Genomic DNA, 20,929 nt, shown 5'->3' on the forward strand with positions numbered 1-20,929 from the left:
CCAAGTGTGTTAGATCAAAGTTGCACCAGGAAATTGGTCTGTAAACTGTGATGGATGTGTACAACAAGACAGTCTGGGTAATAGTTTTATCATTTGCCTTCGTCTTTTCTTCCAAATAAATCTGACCAACCTGGGGCTTTGTTTTACAACCCTTACCTATCGTCTGACTGCTTGTGTTTCTTGTGCCATTGGACCTATGTTTTTATGACAAGGACTTAAAACTGAGAATTCTGACTTTAAACTCAAAACTCAAATACATGTTTCACATGTGGCCCTAATCCTCTTCCGTAATAAGCAGTCATTGTCTTGTGAAGCATTTTTTTATTGACATGCATAGCATGTAGCAGGGCCATGGTCTGTGCTGTGACTCACTGTATTGTGTTGCATACTACTGTAGTGTGAATGTTGATTTATAGATTCTTTGTAAAGTAATTTGAAACATAAAATGCTTCAGGATGGAGAACAAGTTTGAGGTTTCATATAAACCCGTAAGAATACAAATGCAGCATAATTTATTTAAACTGACTGTTTGGGGGAAATTTATGGGGAACTATCCCATACTGTAATGTATACTGTCTCTTACTCTTCTTCTAACACACGCGTAGGGCTGGGTACCAGACTTTGATACTTTTTAGGCAGTGACGGAATTGCCTCCATAGTATCGAGTATTGAAAAATGCCTTGTCATTCAATTCCAAATTTCAATACCTTAGGAATAATACTCATCAGCGTCAGTGAGCCAATAAGAATGCAGCATGATTGTACCAAGATCTAATAATGCTTGTGATTGGCTGTCTAATGTTACACATCTCAGAGGCATGCCGGACAAACTCTACCTTACGCACAGAGCTGGGCTCGTGTGTGTGTTGCTTATTTTGAAAGGCTTGAATAGAGTGTGCATCACATAGGAGTAAAGGAGCAGAAAATAAAAAATGTACACTATAACGTGTAATGTTGCAAATTTATTTTTGTTAAAATGGATTTAAAAAAAAATTGTTATCGAAAAAATTCGGTACCTGTATCAGTACGGAAACTTTTTGAGCGATACCTAGGCTTGTAACAGTTATTACATAATTGTCTAATTGTCAATTCTTTTTAAATAATCGCCATTTCTTTGTCTAACTGCAATTAATTACGATCATTGGCTAAGGTCTTAAGGCGTATGACGTATGAGGTAATTTTTGATATGCCAAACTGTAATTAAATAAGTGATTATTGGTCAGACTAGATTTTTATTATTATTTCAATTGTTAGTTGTTGGCACTTGAACCTATACACGTTCATAGCAACAAAAATGACCTTGGGGGATACTTTGGAGACAATTTTATATGATAACATGATTTACACCTATCACCATTTCTAGCCACTGGTGGACCATAGGCAGGCTAGGCATATTAATGTTAAAAAACCTCAAAGTGAAATTTTCATGCCATGGGACCTTTAAAGCTCTAGCGATAGCCAGCCCTAAACATGCATATGACCTACTGTGCAAAATGTATATTGCCTTTAACTTTACACATGGATATGACTTGTATATCATTATCTCAAAATGCCTCATGCATTTAGTGTTAGTTTTATTTATTTTTATTTTTTTTATGCAAATCCTGTCTGCAGTCAAATTTCCCTCCCGGGACAATACGTTTTTAGATCAGGGCCATACAGTGTGGACGGCTGCAGTCCATCAGCACAACACCGTTTACGCACAGCTTTGCTTGGAGGAAAAACATTTTCACACTCAGCAGGAAAGTTAAAGCAGAAATGATGCTGGCGTTATTGTGCACTGGCCGCTGTGGGAACAACACAGCAGCTGGCGTCTCCTTCCTGCGCCATTACAGGCTCGGGCTGTGTGTGCAGATTCCAGTAGTTGTTGCATTGTGGAATGGAAGCAGCAGTGGGTGCTGTTGCTTTGGGTTGCATCAGATGTTGAAACAGCAAAGAAATGGTTGGAGAAGTGGGGCGATGTTAGGGGTGGGCGGGAAAGAAAGGAAGACACACACATGAATATGCAAGGGAGGCAGAGGAAGAGATGGAGATGGACATGTGGATGTCAGATAAAGGAGGAGGGAGAGGGAACAATGGCGAATTGAGAGCAAGAAAAACAAACAAGGGAGAGGTAACTGAGAGGGGAAAAAGGTGTCAGAAGAACAAGAGAGAAAATTAGATAAGGATGGATTGATAGGGAAGAGGTTTAAGAAGGGTTTAGAAAAGATGAGGAGAAGAGAGGGAGTGGGAGAAATGTCAGATATTTAGATGACAGACAAGAGAGGTAAAGAAGACAGGAGGTAAGTAAGGAGACAGGAGACAGTAAGAAATCAATTTATCGTCTAAAGCAGTGGTTCAAACTTCTTTGGTCTAAGGTACCTCCACAGCCCTGTCAGATATACCCACCTACCCAACAACATTTTAAATCAAAAAGTGTTGCAACACACCAAAATGCAACAAAAACACTATATCTATGAAGTGTTACAAATAGGGCTGTCAAACGATTACATTTTCTTAATTGCGATTAATCGTTGAATTTCTATAGTTAATCGCAATTAATCGCATGTTTTATCACATGATTACAATTCTATTATTTTGCATTTCAGAACTGTTTTTAAGTACATATTAACAATGGAAAGCATTTCTTACCAGTGTATCTTGACTGGGAATCAAATGAATGCAAAGAAAATGACTTTATGAACTTGATTTTAAGATTTGTATTTGTTTATTTTATATTTAATCTAGTCACACATTTGAATCTAGAGTCAATATTAGGGTTGGGTATTATTTGGTTTGGATACCGGTGCTAAAGCGGTACTTTTAAAACGGTACAGGTGCCTTAACGGTGCCTGAACTGATACTTTTTAAGAAAGATTAAAAAAAAGAAGGGTACTAAACAGTTGGCGACATTAAAGAATGGCTTGTTTATTGCTAAGGCCATATCGTCAAAATTAAATGTTTAATAATAATGTAATCACTATAACAATAACTTATTTAACTAGTAAATAGCTGTTGAATGACAACAACAACCACCAGATGGGAAAATGGCATTTAACAACAACTTTGAATACACCACGAGGCTGTAAATTACCAGTTTCATTGAACGCACCGTCTGTGTTTTTCCAACAACAGCAGCTGCGTATTGTTACATCCCGGTGTCGGAATCCTCTACAGTGAAATACAGACAAACTTTACACCGTTTAGGGTTAGCTGTCAGCATTGTAACCATGTTTAATCCAGCTACTAGCTAGCGGTAGGCTAACGTTAGCTGCTGTCGAAACTAGCGTCACATGCAGCAATGTTTCTGTTGCCTCTAACGTCTGTTTCAGAGCATCAGAGAGAAGTGCAGGCATATCAGTGGCACCGAATTGAGGCACCGAAATCCGCGTTGCTCTTCCTGCAGCAGCAGGATGTGTTACGAGGAAGTACGGCAAAATAGTAGCCTGTTAGGCACGATGCAAAGCCGAGTGAAGTGAAAATAAATTAATAAATGGCGGCATGCAATTAATACGATTAAAAAAAAATGTATGCATTATGCTCGGCCCTTAATCGCATCGCGATTAACGCGTTAATGCTGACAGCCCTAGTTACAAACATGTTCAATATGTCCGTAAATGAGCGGGACAAAGCCGAAGCTTATTTTTCCCCACTCCTCATTCAACTCTAAATAGTTCCTGTACATATGTATATCATTATATATTCATAGCAAGAGAACAAATATACATTATTTTAAAGCTAAAGTGGTAGTTTCTGTCTCACCCATGAGGAATTCAAAGTAATGACAACAAAACTGTCGGCACGTCCACATGATACAAGCCTTCCGTGACCGTAGCTATTTTTCTTTGAAAATAAGATCAGAGATGTCAGGAATAGCATCATCATTTCCGCTTCTGCATGTTCTTGGCCATCAATTTTGAATCGTTTTGCTCCTATTTCACTGCAAGAACTCAGTGACTTGGTGAGCAGTATGGAATCTTCCTCGAGTCCGCTAGATGTTATACCAACTTCCTTATTTAAAAATGTCCTTGGGTCTGTGAGTACTTGTGTGCTGTCTATAATCAGCTCTCTGCAAACTGGTTGTGTCCCATTGTATTTTAAACATGCAGTTGTTCAGCCACTATTGAAGAAAACTAATCTGGATCCATGAACTCAAGCAAACTATAGGCCTATCTCCAAGATGCCTTTTATTTCCAAAATTTTAGAAAAAGTTGTTGCCAAACATCTCTCTGCTGTCTTGGCCACATACAACATTCTAGACAAATTTCTATCTGGCTTCCGTCAGAAACACTCAACAGAAACCGCTCTTCTTAGAGTGTCCAATGATTTAACAATGTCTTCTGATGCGGGTAAATGTTCTGTTTTGGTGCTGCTGGACCTTAGCGCAGCTTTCGATACTGTGGATCACGCCATGTTGCTTGAAATACCAAAGCACTGGGTTGGTATCTCTGGGAGCACCCTGAACTGGTTCGCCTCTTATCTTTCAGATAGACGTTTTTCTGTGTCTCTTGATCCCTATTTCTCTGAAACTGCTGCCCTTTCTTGTGGGGTGCCTCAGGGCTCTGTGTTAGGTCCGATTTTATTTACGTTGTATATGCTTCCACCAGGCCACATAATTAGGCAATTTGGAGATATCAATTTGGAGTTACTCCACAATCTTTCCACGTAGCCCCTGGCATCTGCAGAAGTACCCCTTGGGGTACTAGTACCCCTGGTTGGGATCACTGCTGTAAAGAAAGAAGATACCCACCCATCCATCTATCTAGCTATTATTGCAGCTTTGTCCTGTTTGTATTCACATTCATATTTCATTATTAGCTTACTGGCTTATTTGCTTGCCTGCACATCTGTGCCATAGTCACGTTGTCTCAGTGTTTGAGTACCAGTGTAACTCCTATATGAGTTTGTGCAGTGTTTGTCCTTCTCTGTTTGCTGTGGTATATTCTGACTGGGTCATTTCATCCTGCTGCTTTTCTCTAAGCTGTTTTGCTGTTGCTGTGTTGTTTTACAAAGACTGCCACTACGCCTACAGTGCTTGACACAGTGTGATCATATATTTTACTACTTTATTGGGAATGTAAATCCTTCATCTGCAGAATCAATATGTGGTTGCTGCATCTTATGTATTTAAGTATTCTGATGGCATACGTTTGTTGGTGTATATTAATGCTTACTGTAGTGTCTTTTTAGAAAGGCGACTGTTTACTGGGAGTCGCAAAAGTCTGACATTTTCTAATGAAACCCATAGCATATTAATAACCCTTATAGACCTCCCGCCGGCAGCTGCGGGAGATCGTTGTTTACATGATACTGTTTGAATCATTCTAAAATATAAACCAAAACAGCTAGAGCATTCATTTCTTTTGCAGCAGAAAATAGTTTTTTATAATGATTTTTAAATAAGAAATTATTTGTTCATGTTTCTACATTTAGAAATCTTCTGAATCAATAATTGTTTGTGTTTATTTAGTCAAATTTGATGAATTTGATGAATTTGATGATTTTAGGGATAAGAAGCATTTGAAGATACTCCAAGAAATGACATCACAATAAGCAAAAATACCAATGCAGGCACAGGTGGACCTGCATTGGTATTTGCAGACATGTAAAGGACCTTAACTATAACAGTTCAATCAGGAGAGACCTAATTTGAGTGAAAAAATTATTTATTAATGTGTGCATGATAATGATAAATAGTCTTTTGCCGGGTAGACCCCATCGTGACATCATCAAATTCCCATTGTGACGTTGTCATATTTCCAGGGGGCCGAGAAGCCGTGAGTATGTAGGATACCCTCCCAATGGAGACATTGGTGGTGATGGTGATGAATGAAGAGGATGGTGAGATCTGGATGAATGAGAAGAGGAGAGAGCTCTGGTGAGCTCAGACCTGGGAGCCGGAATTGATGAACTGGAGGCGAACAGGTCGAGGAGGGTCGCAACTATTCACGCTGAAATGAGAGCTGACATCAACAGAGAGGGCAACATTTAAATATTGACCGCAAGAATGCGATTGGCTGATTGAGATTGTGGCTCAAACTTGTTGGTTTAACTAAGTGCAAACGCCCCCTAATCAGCTGGTATTGTGGAGCAGGAGGAGAGGGAGAGTGAGGTGAATGAGAGTGAGTGAGTACATGATAGTCTTCCTGTCTGAACTTAAGCTAGCTTCCTTTCTTGTGACAGGCATATGTAACAGTTTTGGGAACACAGTGACAAATGCTGCCACTCTGACAATAGAGGAGTGAGATCAGAAAACGTCCCTTTGAAGGGCAATAAGAAAGAACATATTTTGCCGTGAAGTTTGGAAGATTTGTCGGACGTACCACTGGAGGGTGCAAGAGACAGAAAAATCACATACGTTCCCTCTCTATCTCTCTTTCCCTCTCCAATCTAGAAATGAAAAGTGCCAATTTGCAACTCTGAGATTCCCTCTCCTCCATATCCACACACACACACACACACACACACACACACAAACACTTCCCACTTCATTTTTGCTCTTTTCCTTTCCTGTCCATTATCCCTTCTCTATTAGCAGCCATTACCTCCCCTTCCATTTGAATAAAACATGGCTGTAAATTATCCTCCTAATGGTTAACTGAAGACCTTTTTAACCCTGAACATACTGTGCAGTGACTCCCTGCGGAACCACAGGGGGAGTTATATTTGAAAGGAGAATCATTTAATTTGCCACGTACAATAAATGCACATCAGTTTTATCTGGCACTGCAGCACGCTTGTAAGGGAGACTATTGTGGTATTTAGAGTTCCAGTCCATGCTTGGTCTGTATCATTCATATTTGTACTTTTTGATATACAAACCGTCCTGCTTTGGCTTGGAAAGAATTCTTAAATAAGTAGACAGGAATGTGTCAGTAGGGAGTGGATGGTGCTGCACCAATATGAACCTACTTGGCAGGATTAAACTATCACCAACTTAAGTCCTAGCGTCGAGTTGTTTACTTCAAATGAATTAGGCCATTCTGCAGAAGTTTTTTTTCATACTGTACAAGAGAGAGTGGTTTACTTCTGTTGGGGAAAAATAAGCCCTGATATCTGAAATTATGCAGAGTGTGCAAACAGCAAGAGGAGAGGCGATGTTGAAGAGAAAGAAGTTGTAGAAGCGCTGGGCAATATATCGATTTTATATCGATATTGTGATATGAGACTAGATATCGTCTTAGATTTTGGATATCGTAATATCGTGATATGACTAGGGGTGGGAAAAATAATCAATTCTTAGATGCATCGCGATTCTCCCTAGAACAATTCGATTATCGATTCTGATAAGTTAATAATCGATTATTTATTTTATTTAAGATTTTTTTTATTTTTTTTTTATGTGTTGATTTTTATTTAAAAGTTACTGTCACCAGACATGTACGAATCAGAAAACAGAGTGACTGAAAGAGGATGGGATAATGGACAACAACTTAGAGTTTAGGCAGAAAAAAACACACAAAAATGGCCAAAAGGAAAAACATTTTTTTGTATATATACACATGATCTAATAAGACATATATATAAACACATATAGGCTGTTCATCTACTTTATCACATTACATCTGACCACCTCATGTTTCATGTTCTAAGAAGCCAATTATCCACCTTTAAACATGACTGAGCCTCTGACGTGGAAGATTACTGGGACAGCACGTTTAAGGCTTAAGCATGGAACGACTACCAAACAAAAACCTCAGTAGACAAAACAGTTCATTAAAACTTGTGTGTGACAAATATTGTATATGTCAAAATCTAAGCTTTGTCTAGCTGCTTTGTCTAGGAAGTGATTAGCAAACTCTGAGTAGCAAACTCAGATTTATATGTATATTTTTTTAAATCACGCATGGAAATGTACATTAAAAAACTGTTGCATTGAGATGCATCGATAATCGGTTTAGAATCGAATCGTTGGCCTCTGAATCGGAATCGAATCGAATCGTGAGGTGCCAAGAGATTCCCATCCCTAGATATGACATAAGTGGTGTCTTTTACTGGTTTTAAGGGCTGCATTACAGTAAAGTACTTTTCTGAACTTACCACACTGTTCTAGCTGTTCTATTATTTGCCTTTTCCCCACTTAGACATTATGTCCACATTACCGATGATTATTTATCTAAAGTGTAAGTGTGAAGATATTTTGTTAAAGCACCAATTGTCAACCCTAGAATATCGCCGCAATATCGATATCGAGGTATTTGGTCAAGAATATCGTGATATGTGATTTTCTCCCTATCGCCCAGCCCTAAGTTCTAGCAAAGCTTTTCACAGAAGATATTGAAATACACACAAACATCAGCAAACCTACGGCCTCCATTAACTGATGGTTTGGGTTTAGGAGTGAACAATTTTACACCCACTCTCATAACGTGATTGATAGCACAGAATTTGAGATGGCTCGAAGGACAAGACAGCAGATCTTACAATTCAGTGATGAATTATTCCAGTCGGTGGGACGTTTTTGTTCAAAGTCAGAAGCTGGCAGATGAGAGATTGATATGTGCTTTAGGGTAATTCACATCATTCGCATTTCCATTTCTGCCAAAACTGATGAAAAAGAGCAGGGATGGAAGAAATTGGTAGATAAGTGAACCCAAAATCAGATATTTGATTGGCGAAGAAAAAGAAAAAAAGAGCAAACACAGTAGTAGAGGATGACAGGTGAAATGGGTTTAAGGCAGCAATTCAACAATTTGTTGATGTATTTGTGTAGTGGACATGCTTTCAAATGCTTTTTTACTTTATTATGTGTGTGTGTGTGTGTGTGTGTGTGTGTGTGTGTGTGTGTTTTTGTGTGTTTCACACAGAAGATTAACCTAATGAGAGCAGTTTATGGTTGAATGCCAAAACAAAATAAAGAAGAGGCTCCAAAAGACCAAATAAAGATGATAATGCAATAACCATAATTAATGGTACACAAGACAAGAAATATATTAAATTATTTGTGTTCATAAGACAAATAAAAAAAATAGATTAATACATGAAATAAATTCATAAAAACAACAAAAAACCTAGTTTCTATTAGTTTAAAAATAGATGATTATACAACATAAAAACACATTTTCATGTAACAAAACTGGTAGAGCCAACAAAACCTGCTTCAGCAACTTGTCTGATTGGATGTTTTCACATTCAGTTCTGTCCTACTTCACATGAATCAGTGAACCTTAGTCTCCATATGCTGCTTTCAGTGCAGCCGTGGTGTTTGACTGACATGGTGATGTCACGTGACAAGGTGGGGCTAAATCCGTCATCACTGCTGCCTATTGGCTGTTGAACTGTTTTTGGATTCCAAAAACCCAACACTAATGTGATGCTGTTTTAGTGTCGAGATCATAAGATGTGGCCTAGATTCAAGACACACACACACACACACACACACACACACACACACACACACAAATCTACATACATCCACAAATCTAGAACACACTTGCATGCACATATGCACAGATGAGTACCCAAAAAACGGACATAACAAATGCAACAAACACATTTGCACTCCCGTAGATAACAGATGCACACGTATGCAAAAGACCAACATACACACACACACACACACACACACACACACACACACACACACACACACACACACACACACACACACACACACACAAGCGCATGCAAGCACAAACAACTGCATCCTCATGCATGTATGCAGATGCACACTTAGAGCACAGCAACAAAGAAGAAAAAGAAACACACACACACACACACACACACACACACTATGTGGGAGGAGATCTTTGAGTGCATACACTCATATGTGTGTGTCTGCAAACACTAAGCCTCATGCTCTGAGATTAGCACTAATTTCCATTTCTGCCAAAACTGAAGAGGAAGAGCAGGGACGGGAGAAAGAGGAAGATAAGTGGACCCCAAATCAGATATTTTATGAAAAGAGCAGGAGGCAATGGAAAGAAAGTAAACACAGTAGCAGTGGATGTAATGGGTTTAAGGCAGCGATTCCCAACCCCCAGGTCCTTGGACCCGTTAGTACTGGGCCTTGAAAATGTTTCACACAGAAGATTAAGCTAATGAGAGTAGAGCAGAGTTAATCCAGCCACATCACTTGTTCGCTAATGCCCTATACAGACCACACATAATGCTGTGTGTGTATGTGTGTGTGTGTGTGTGTGTGTGTGTGTGTTGGATTTGTAATGGTATGAGGATGACAGTACTAATTGACTTAGCAACCAAAACATGCAACATGTACAATTTACAATTACAGCATTTATTGTGTTCCTATAGCTTTTTCCATATTTGTCCATAAAAAACATCTCTGTTCATTGAAAGGGTTTATCCTCAGGTTTCTCACTTGTTTAACATGTATTTCTATCTAGTTCAGTATGGAGTTAAAAGCTTATTGCTGTCCTTTTTCTGCACTGCAGTTGCCATAAATCACGTAAACGGGGATTTTTTTTTTCTACTTTACGGAACAAACGGAACTACGTCACGTTCTGCGTTCCGTGCTTTCCCGGATGTGAAGTAGCGTCTGACTCCAACCCAAAGCACCATCTTTTTTACAACGTAACTAATTAACATTGGTGCCCAAACATAACCAAGTAGTTGTTGTGCTTAAACCTAACTAAATTGTGACCGTTAACGTGTTTAACACTAACGTTACGTTCCCTGGTTTAGATATGAGGATACGTTCCCTGCCACCGCTATGGAGTGCTAGTTTATATGGGTCGTATTAGAGGGTAGGAAGAAACGACCGGTATTGTCGTATGGTTTGGAGGACTTGTTGGTAACAGTGCTGTGTTCTTCTTTTATGTAGTAAATAAGAAGAGGAGGAGGAGGGCACTGTGCACACTAGGGTTGTGCATTGTTTGGATTTTAACAATTCTGATTCCAATTCCGATTCTTCCTTTCGATTCCGGTTCTTATTGATTCTCGATTCCGATTCTTTGAGGGGTGGAGTTGAAATGGGTCACATGCCTATTTTCACAAATAAGAGGAACGTTTTATTTTTATTCAATGGTGGTTTGCAGTTTTACAGGGCTTTTTCAATGTAAAATAAAGCCACACTAGAGCGGTGCTTACTGTTCTCCAAGGCTGCAACACAACAAGCGGCCAGGCGCTTGTTGCGGAAACCAAAACTTGCGCATATTAAATTGGGACGCGATGATCGGATTTGAAACCACGATTCCAAATAAAGAAACGATTCTAATGGAATTGTAATTTTTTAAACGATTCCAAGTAGGAATTGGTGCTCGATGCCCAATCCTAGTGCACACCCAACCCCAGTTAGTACCAGAAGGAAAGGAACCTTTTCTAACCACAGTTGCTTAAGGTTTCTACAATTTACAATACACAGACTGTCTTAGCCAAGTATGACGCACCCTTGAACCGTACTGTAGATGGGTAGCAGCCAAAGTGCCTGGAACATTTTACCAAAAGTAAGCTTTATCTATTAGAATGTAAAGATTGCATTGACCCGGGGTGGTGGTAGGCCTAATTGCTAACCCTGCAGACATCTATATTTTCACACTGTATTGAAGTAGGCTGTGTGCTGTACTGAGCAGTCATATTGGCTTCTTGCTGTACTCTGTGGACTATGCTGTTGTGATGATTTATTTAACAAGCTTTGGTCTGCTAGTTCCTGCTCTGCTCATCTGCATTGTGTGCATCGATTCAAACAGTTCCTGCATTAAAGTGTGATTGATTTACGCTATACATCCAGGGAAAGACATAGGGACATAGACTAGAGTTTAATGCTTCACAAACTCACACTCTGTCAATGAATACAATCATTTAAAATCACCAACATTGGTTTCACTCAGTGGTGGAAGAAGTAGTCAGATCCTTTACTTAAGTAAAATTACTTATACCACACTGTAAAAATACTCTGTTACAAGTAAAAGTCCTGCATTGAAAATGTTACTTAAGTAAACACATGTGCGTGTCAGCAGGAAAATGAACTTAAAGTATTAAGAGTAAAAGTTAGAAACTGGAAACGATCCAAACTGTTCTGTCAATCAACTGTGTTTAAGTGTTTAATCAGCTAATCATTTCAGCTGGACTTGTAGGCCATTATATTGTTGGGTAGTTTATATAGTTTATAATAAAGCATCATATTTTGTGTGCAAAAATCTTAATTTGTAAAGTAACTAAAGCTGTCAGATTAATGTAGTGAAAGGTACCTCAAATTTGTACTTAAGTACAGTACTTAGTTATATTCAACCATTGGTTTTACTCCTCTGTATTTGAACACTGTTGTGTGTTGCTCTTTAAATAGACATAGCTTTGGACTGCAGCAGGTCACATTATCTTGGTGCAACACATCCCTTATTTCTGTTCTCTGTGCACTGGGCTTGTATGGACCAATTAATTGAACAAGCGTGGTGCTACAGTGGCTTGCTGCTCTGCACATCTGCACTCTGGTTGTGTGTTGAAGGGTGATAAAGTGTACAAGCTACGCAGCAGTGCTGTGATTAATAACTGTGCTGAACACACACTTAAGAGACTCTAATACGAACCAGAAAATGATGCAGTTGCATTCTGCAAAGCCTTTGTATGTGCTTCTTACTTAAATGTCTTTCATCAGCTTCCTGCTCCTCTGTATGTTTGAAGTAATCCCTGTTTAATTCCCAGCAAATATTAACCAAAGCTTTGAAATACTGCAAATAAATGAAAATATGGAGACTGTCCTCACCAGAGAAACTACAGCATTGGTCATTTGGTCAAATGCTGGAATTGAAAGAGGGAGAGGCATGATGTTGTTATAGAATCACTAAACCGCTCATATATAGTGTCAAATCACAACAGGAGTTATCTCAGGAAACTTTACAGATAGAGTAGGTCTAGAACACACTCTATAATTTACAAAAACCCAACAATTCCCCCCAAGAGCAAGGATTGGTTGGGGGACTTACTTTGACTCTGGAGGCCACAGTTTACATTCCTCTACATAGAACATTCATCATTGGCTTCTTTTAGGTTTGAGTGAGCATGATCTTGCTCTAACTGGCAGCATGGTGGCCCAATGGTTAGCACTGTGGCCTCACAGCAAGAAGGTTCTGGGTTAGAATCCAGGTCATTTCGGGCCTTTCTGTGTGGAATTTGTATGTTCTTCCCATGTTTTCCGGGTGCTCTGGTTTCCCCCACCATCAAAAAACATGTACTAGGTTCTGCAGTCATTGCCCTTGATCAAGGCACTGGCTCAGATCTGGAGTTGGTAATGGCTGTAAATGGCTGCCCACTGCTTCCTTGAGGGATGGGTTAAATGCAGAGAATGAATTTCACTACATGTATGTGTATGTCACAATAAAGTACCTTTACCTTTAACATTGCATTAACAGAACCAAGCCATAATTATAAAATAAAAAACTGTATGTACATGTTAAAGACCTTTTTATGACTTTAATTATTTCCCTTTTTCATCTCTCTCTCAGGCAATATAACATTTAGTGTGTGCTGCGTGTGTTGTTGTTGTGTAGGCAGATGTTTGTATTGATGTTTTGCCAGTGCACTCTACTCTGCTCATGTATACCTGTGCGTGGGTTGGTGTATTATTCGCCTGCAATTTTTTTTGGAGGATGTGTGACGTACAATCTGTGTGTGTGTGTGTGTGTGTGTGTGTGTGTTTGTCTGATGGATAAGAATGAAAGAGAACCCCAAATAACAGGGTGTTTACAACATAGTGCTTTTGTGAGTCTTGTTTATGTTTGAAGCTAATACATGGATTTTGTTTTTTCCCCTTTTGATTATTGTATATGTGCATGTGTTGGTGCATATGCATTTGTGTGTGGAGGCAAAGGCGAGGAGAATCATAAATATGGATCAATTCCTACTAGCGATGGATTGAAATGCAAAGGAAAAGCCTGTATCTCCCTCAGGGTCTGGATCAGGTCAGGTTTTTTCTGTTCTGCTCTCTATTTACCTCGCACGGCGGCTGGATTCTCGCAATATCACGCGATAATCGCGGGATCACATATCACATGAAAATCCATCTTGTCAGGCTTTAAGTAATGTGTTTGTGTCCGAACCAATCAGCGTCCTGAGAGGGGCTACTGGCAGCTTTGGGCGTGGTTGACGTGTGTGTGAAACGGCCTCGACTGTTTGTTCAAAACAACAATGGGGGACATGACAGACAGATGGTTCATTCAATCAACTGCCCAACACATTCTCACTCCCATCGCGTCAAAAAGCGACGCTTGGTCAGGGGCCTTTGCCGTTGGTTATTGATGCAAAAAGTCTCCATTAGCATCATATTTAGACGCGCTTGGTCGGGACTCTTCGTACGTTTAACTGACATGTGGCACAAGAACGGGACCGTTAGGTTTAGGAAAAGATCGTGGGTGGGTTTACAAAATGTACGTTTTAGTGACACGCGGGACAAGAACGGCACATGAACCCTGGTCTCCTGGGTGAAAGTCCTGTGTTGTTTGACCCATCCACCACCCCAACCAACCTCCTCACGCCGATTTACGGTCATTCATAATACTCGCTACCATTGTCTCTCTTCATACTACGTCATCTTACAGCACCGCGGTCGAGCTGCTGCTCTGCCCGGTGCGTTCCATACAGACGCTTAAGGGTGAGTTTTGCGTCGGTATCTGACGCTGAGAGACACTGACCAAGAGTCAGAAGGTGCAGTGCCGCTGATGGCTGCTAGATGGCTCTGAATGGTCGCGTCAGATGGCCGCCCACCTAGAGCCAGGTTCTGTCTGTGAGGTTTCTGCCTGTTTAAAGGAGGTTTTTCCTCGCCGCTGTTGCACCAAATGCTTACTCTCCGGGGGGAGAGTGGTCTACACCTACTCTATCTATAAAGTGTCCTGAGATAACGTCTGTTATGATTTGACACTAAAAATAAAATTGACTTGAAATTGAATTGGTTCGAAATATGTCTCTCTGAGAAGAACCCATTAACAAAAAGGGTCGACATCTTGTTAATACTTTATTTTCACAGGTCATTATTGTCTCAATTACCAGTTTAATGTCCTCCAGCAATTGTGCTGAAGAATTATTTCATTTGTAACAAGATAATATCATTTTCTGGCGGGTGGGTCTTGAGTGACAGCTATGATCGAATGTTTTTTTGCATGCTACTGGATTTGCACTGACTGTGCTGCTGTTTGTATAATAGACCATTAATTTGTATTTTGCAGTTTGTGGTTAAGCAGTTTCCTTAATAGGCCTCAAGGGATTCTGTGTCACCCGTGTTAGAGATGCTCTGTGACGTGTATTGTTTCATGTGTACACATGGAGCATCAGAATCATAATTAGGCCTGCATGGTACCCTTCCCAGTTAGTGGAGCTCAATATCTGTCTGCATGATTTGACTACAAATGGGCCTGTGCTTTGTTATTTTAGCACACTGTACATGATATTGTTTTTTATTGTAAAATGACGGAGTGGATTCTGATATGTATATTTTTATATATGTTTGGAACCAAACCCACTGAGAATTAACTCCCAAATCTACAATTGCACAAAGCATTCTCATGATCGTTTTTCTATGATATTGTACGAAAATGTATGCACACCGATACGTATGATATCTTACGGCTGGTCACATGACGCGGGCTACAGAGCTCCGTGAGATTTCACCGAATCGGTGGCAGTTGGTAGTTCAGTTAACCCGATAAAAGGTGACTTTGGGCCAGGTGCAGGGCACCGCGAGCTGCGCACCTTACGGATAATTTTAGGCAACAAAAAGTAAGCGACAAAAGGTAAGCGTCATGCGGCGACAACAGTTAATTTTAGGCACCAAAACAACTAGTTAAGTTTAGGAAAAATATTGTGGTAATGTCAGCCTGATTACTTTTTATATTAACATAATGAGGAAATATTGTTAATGAATATATCTGGCAAGTCACAAAAAGGTTGATACTGAACATATTACTAAAATATTCCCTGACAAAGTATTTCAATTGTTTTTCACCAAAAATCTGAAAAAAGATCAACTCCTTGCAGCTAAAGCATTATTAATTATAACGTTAGGCACTCACAGCACTTGGTTAAAGAGCACATATTTGGATTTTTCATCTTGTCTGACCTATAAATGTTGGTATAATGTTTTATAGTCATGGTAAACGATGCCAAAGTGTCAACTAATCAGGTAAATGCCTTTAGACGTGAGCACTGCAGGGTGCTTGGGTTCGCTCTGCCCAGCTCTGAACGGTCAGATCTCATTGGGTCTCAGTGGGGTCATTTCCTGTATTTGTCTACATCAGTGAAACGGAATTCCCTACAAGGGGTACATCCATGGCCCTTATTTGATAGCTCCTTGACTCCTTCGTCCTCGACTGAACAGGAAGATGTTCTGTCCCTCCTCGGTGAAGGCTGTCTCAAAGCTCTTATTTCTGCCCCGAGGACAGAGGACCGAGCATCAAGGAGGGATCATCGAGGAGCTATGGCCGAGGATACACAAGAGCAGCGTTCCAGGAAGCCGTGCAGCTGAAGGAGTTGCTAACTCCGCCCATACAGTTGACAAATTCATGTGACGCTTCAGAGGAAAGGACGTCTCATTCCTCTAAAACACATTTCCTCGTTGCCTCTCTCCACTGGTGATTTCCTCTCGTCTCTCCCGTGCCTTCTCGGTGGGAGGGACTAAGACGCAAGGAAGGGATGCAAGTGGAGGAGTCGAGGAGGCAATTTAAGCAACATGAAATGCAGCTACGGTCATGCTGCTGTACGCTCCGAGCCGTCCCCTTTGGAAGTCTTCCGAAAGATGACAACGGTGTGACGGTAAGAGTTTCCAGACGATCTACATAGTTTATTGTGCGGTGAATCATGTCAGGTTGCTCTATAGGATTCCTGAATCAAAAAGTAACACCAGAAAAGTTGTTTAATAGCTGCTCTTTGAGGTTAGGGAATGATCATGGTCTTGGTTTAATACAGAAAATCAACCGTGACTCATGAGACACAATGTGTTTACCATTAAACCAAGACCATAATCTTTCCCTAACCTTAACCAACATGCTTTTGTTGCCTATAACCCTAACAACACATGGGATTCAAGATGCAATCTCTGGTCTTAGGACTCAAAATCCTGAACTTTTTTTCGGCTGCTAATCATCCCCACCGCCCTGCGAGCCCTTAGGTTCCGAGGTTGGTAAATGTAGTGCTTCATTCATAAAAAAAACAACAAAAAACTGTTGCCTCTGGACATAAGGGCAGCATTACATTTGCCACCATAACGTAACTGGGAAAACAATTTAGTAATATCGAACCAAAATAATCCTAAAGTCAACTAAAGTATAAGCCTACACGTAATAATTAGAAGGCTTTAAACAGATTGAATACAGAGGCTAAGCATGGAGCGACACTGGTATAATGATTGTTTTTCTTTCTTACAGCTATTTTCTAAATATATAACCGAGCTAGAAAACAGATATACTGTATCTAAAATAGACTATTGCTATGTAGACACAGCATCATCGTAACACTGAGCTGACTCCTTCAGCCTCTTACTCACGAGTCTGCCAAAACTGTGAAAGCATATTATTATTCGCAAAACATAATGAAAACTAGAAGAGAGAGAATGGCGAGTGCAGACCTCTGCCAAGGCCAAGCCATATCTCTCAAATGTAAACAAAAGTGGAATATAATCGGTGTATCCGCCCCGTGATTCGGATCCGTTCCAAAATGTAATGGGTTCTTTCTTGGCCCATGCTTCACCCTTCTACCAAGTTTCATGGAAATAAGGCCAGTATTTCTTCCGTAATCCTGCTGACAGACAAACATACCAAACAGACAAACATAACCTTCTTAGTGGAGGTAACAGTGTTTCATTCACTATGGAATCTCCCACAATCGCTTCCATCGTTCTCCCTCCCCAACACATTCTCACTCCCAGCGCGTCAAAAAGCGACGCTTGGTCAGGTGCCTTTGACGTTTGTTACTGACGCAAAAAGTCTCCTTTAGGGTCATATTTAGAAGTGCTTGGTCGGGACTCTTGGCGTCACTGTTTGACATTTTGGGTCGGGACGTACGTTTAACTGCACAACAACGGGACAGTTAGGTTTATGAAAAGATCTTGGGTGGGGTTACAGAATGTATGTTTTAGTGACGAGTGGGGACATGAACGTGACGTGAAAGTCCTGTGTTGTTTGACCCATCCACCATCCCAACCAACCTCCTTAAACAGATTTCCAGTCTTTCGTACTACTCGCTGCTATTGTCGTTCTTCATACTACATCATCTTACAGCGCCACGGTCGAGCTGCTGCTCTGCCCGGTGCGTTCCATACAGATGCTAAAGGGTTATTTTTGCGTCGGTATCTGACGCTGAGAGACACACTGACTAAGCGTCGTATTTTACGAGTTGGGAGTGAGAATAGGTTATCCTCTCCATTCATACCTGTCATGTCTCCTTTTCCACCTCTCTGTGAGCCACCTCTCATCTGTCCTCTTTTCATCCTCTCTTCTGTGAGCTCATCTCTGTCACCCCTCTCATCACAGCGCAACTAAACAGCTTTATTCTTCGCTTCACTTTTCCCCTCTCCCTATTCCATTTTTCACTCTCCTCTTGTTCACGTCTTCTCTCATCTGCTGCCCACAGTTTTTTTCTTTCTCTTCTCAACTTCCTGCCTCTTCTCCGCTTGGATTTTTTCTTCACTTCCTCGCGCTCTCTCTCCCTCCCTCCTTTCCTCAACTCTCCTTTTCCTTCCTTCTGCTCCACCTCTCCCATCCTCTCTCTGCTCCCTATTCAACACACCTCCACCTACTTGCCCTCGTCCTTCTCCTCCCCATCTCTCCATTCTTCCCTTCCCCTGCTGAGCCCAGCCGTTTGCTCCTTTGATCTCTCATTTTTCTATAGCTTATTCTTCAATCCCCCCCCCCCCAACCCTTTCCACCCCCTCAACACTGTTACCATGACACTGAGAAAGAGAGAGAGAGAGATTTACCGAGAGCAGGGAAGATAGTTGGAGAGAGAGAGAGAGCGATCGAGAGAGGTGGATTGTAGGAATGTGGAGCCATGCAGAAGATGATTTGGAGTGAGGGAGGTTAAATTGAGAGAAAAAGAGCAAGAGTGGAGATTAATGTTGGGGGCGAGAGACGACAACAGAGAAAGCGACAAATAGAGAGAGAGAGAGAGAGAGAGAGAGAGAGAGAGGAATAAATTAGAGAGAGAGAGGCATAGACAAGTCATATTGTTTAAGTGTAAAGCAGTAAAATACACAAAGGCAATTATCAGTGAAGAAAATAGAACCGGTTTATTTATTTTTTTAAGGAAGAAAGGCAGTTTTAAAGGCAGAGTCTAAGGCCACGTTCACACTAGTCTCTAATCTCCACAGTACTGTGGAGTAAGGTCTGGCTACACCACACATACATTCTGGGATAGGAGAAAAGAAACGCTCTGGGTTGTTAGCATTTCTTTAAACCAATCATAATTTCTTGCGCGGCGCTAAGCGACAGTGGCTCTGCTAAATGGTCTCTGGAAGGAACTTGTTATGGTGGAACATTTGCGACCCGGAAAATAAAACACCATATACAATATTACATGAAGTTAACTGTTCACACACTACAGTAATGTGAGCAATTGAAATGAGCTGGATACATGGTTAAACCTCATTTGCTCTTACCAGTATACCGCCGTGTGTACTTCGTCCACAGCAATCAAATAATTTCGTAGGATATCATACAAACTGTTGTGCAAAAGTTTGTCGTACGATATCATATGAACCCATTCATGAGAATGCGTTGTGGCAATAGATCAAATTTCCGGAATTTTCCATAGTTATAATAATAGTCAATAGTCAAGATATTTCACTCAAAACCAAGAATTTAAAACTTATAGGGACTATGGATAGAATGTCATGGGATCACCAACGTCATTAGGGCTTTATTCTCTGGATACCATGAATATCTTAAATTAATAGCAATCCATCCCATATTTGACGGGATACTAAAGTATAACCAACTGAACAGCCAATCTTTTTATTTTATTATTTATTAAATGATTATTAAATCCCTAGTGTGACTTAAGAGCGACAGATTACTTGAGGAAAGAAAGACAATCAGTTAGATGTTTTTTTCTTTAAATAGTAATGGCTAAAGAGAGAGGACACTAAGACTCAATGGAGACATAAAAGGAGTATATGACCATATTCAAGGCAAACATAAAAGATGAAGAGAAAAATAAGCCGGAAGAAATTCCTGAAAAAGAGAGGAAGAAAGATTATAAGAGTATGACAGAGTGGGAAAAGACACAACAATAAGGGGCCATCCACACGGAGACGCTTTTTGATGCAAACGCACATGTTTTGCATCGTTTGGGCCGATCGTCCAAACAAATAGGCTCCCTTTTGGCTTCGTTTGGACGGCGAAGCCGCATACGTGCGTATCGATGATGTCATCGCCACACCCCTCGACCTCTTACCCCGCACTAGCTAGTGCACGGCCACTGACACGACTGCGGTGAAGCTAACCATATCCCATCTACATGGTTAAACCAGCTCACTTCATCTAAATACTTTGTCTCTGATCCCTGACACTTCCCTCTGCTCTGCTGGTCCTGGATTCTACATAAGATATATTGCCAACGTTATGTAGCTAACGTTAAACATCGCTAAAGTAGTCGACCGCTCCAGCAGAGACGTAGCTAGCTAACGTTAATGATAGATGCTATGGTTAGCTGTTTATAAAGTGGAAGAAGACAACTTATCAACTAGCTAGCTAATCTGTCTGCTTATCAACTCCTTGAACGGATTATAGTAACTTTTAGCACGGCTTATTGTAGAAAGGCTACCGCAAGAAAAACGTGTAGATTATCAAAAAGACATTGGATCATTGATGTTTGTTTGACTGCCGATGTTAACTAGCAGAGCTGCAGTCATGTCCGATGGCAGACAGAATTGCAAAATAAAAAGCAATCCAACAGCACATTATACAATGTAAACATAGACACATTTTCTTGCGGCAGCCTTTAAAATGAGCAGTGGTGAAAGTTATTAAAGTCTAGTCATGTTATGAACCGAAGTGCAAGTGACTGAAGAC

The 20,929-nt window shown here is 40.5% G+C and overlaps 1 protein-coding gene and 1 long non-coding RNA gene across 4 annotated transcripts in view; both read left to right on the forward strand.

Moving 5' to 3' along the window:
* LOC116034505 (glutamate receptor-interacting protein 2-like) overlaps positions 1–20,929 on the forward strand; it is a 379,804-nt gene that overhangs the window by 165,051 nt on the left and 193,824 nt on the right. The gene's annotated exons all lie outside the window — the stretch shown is intronic.
* Positions 9,493–20,495, forward strand: LOC116034507. Its single transcript, XR_004101122.2, has 3 exons — positions 9,493–9,503; positions 10,471–10,474; positions 20,140–20,495. It is a non-coding gene; the product is annotated as an uncharacterized LOC116034507 (long non-coding RNA).

The sequence above is a fragment of the Sander lucioperca genome, chromosome 6, assembly GCF_008315115.2.
Source record: "Sander lucioperca isolate FBNREF2018 chromosome 6, SLUC_FBN_1.2, whole genome shotgun sequence".
Lineage (NCBI taxonomy): Eukaryota > Metazoa > Chordata > Actinopteri > Perciformes > Percidae > Sander > Sander lucioperca.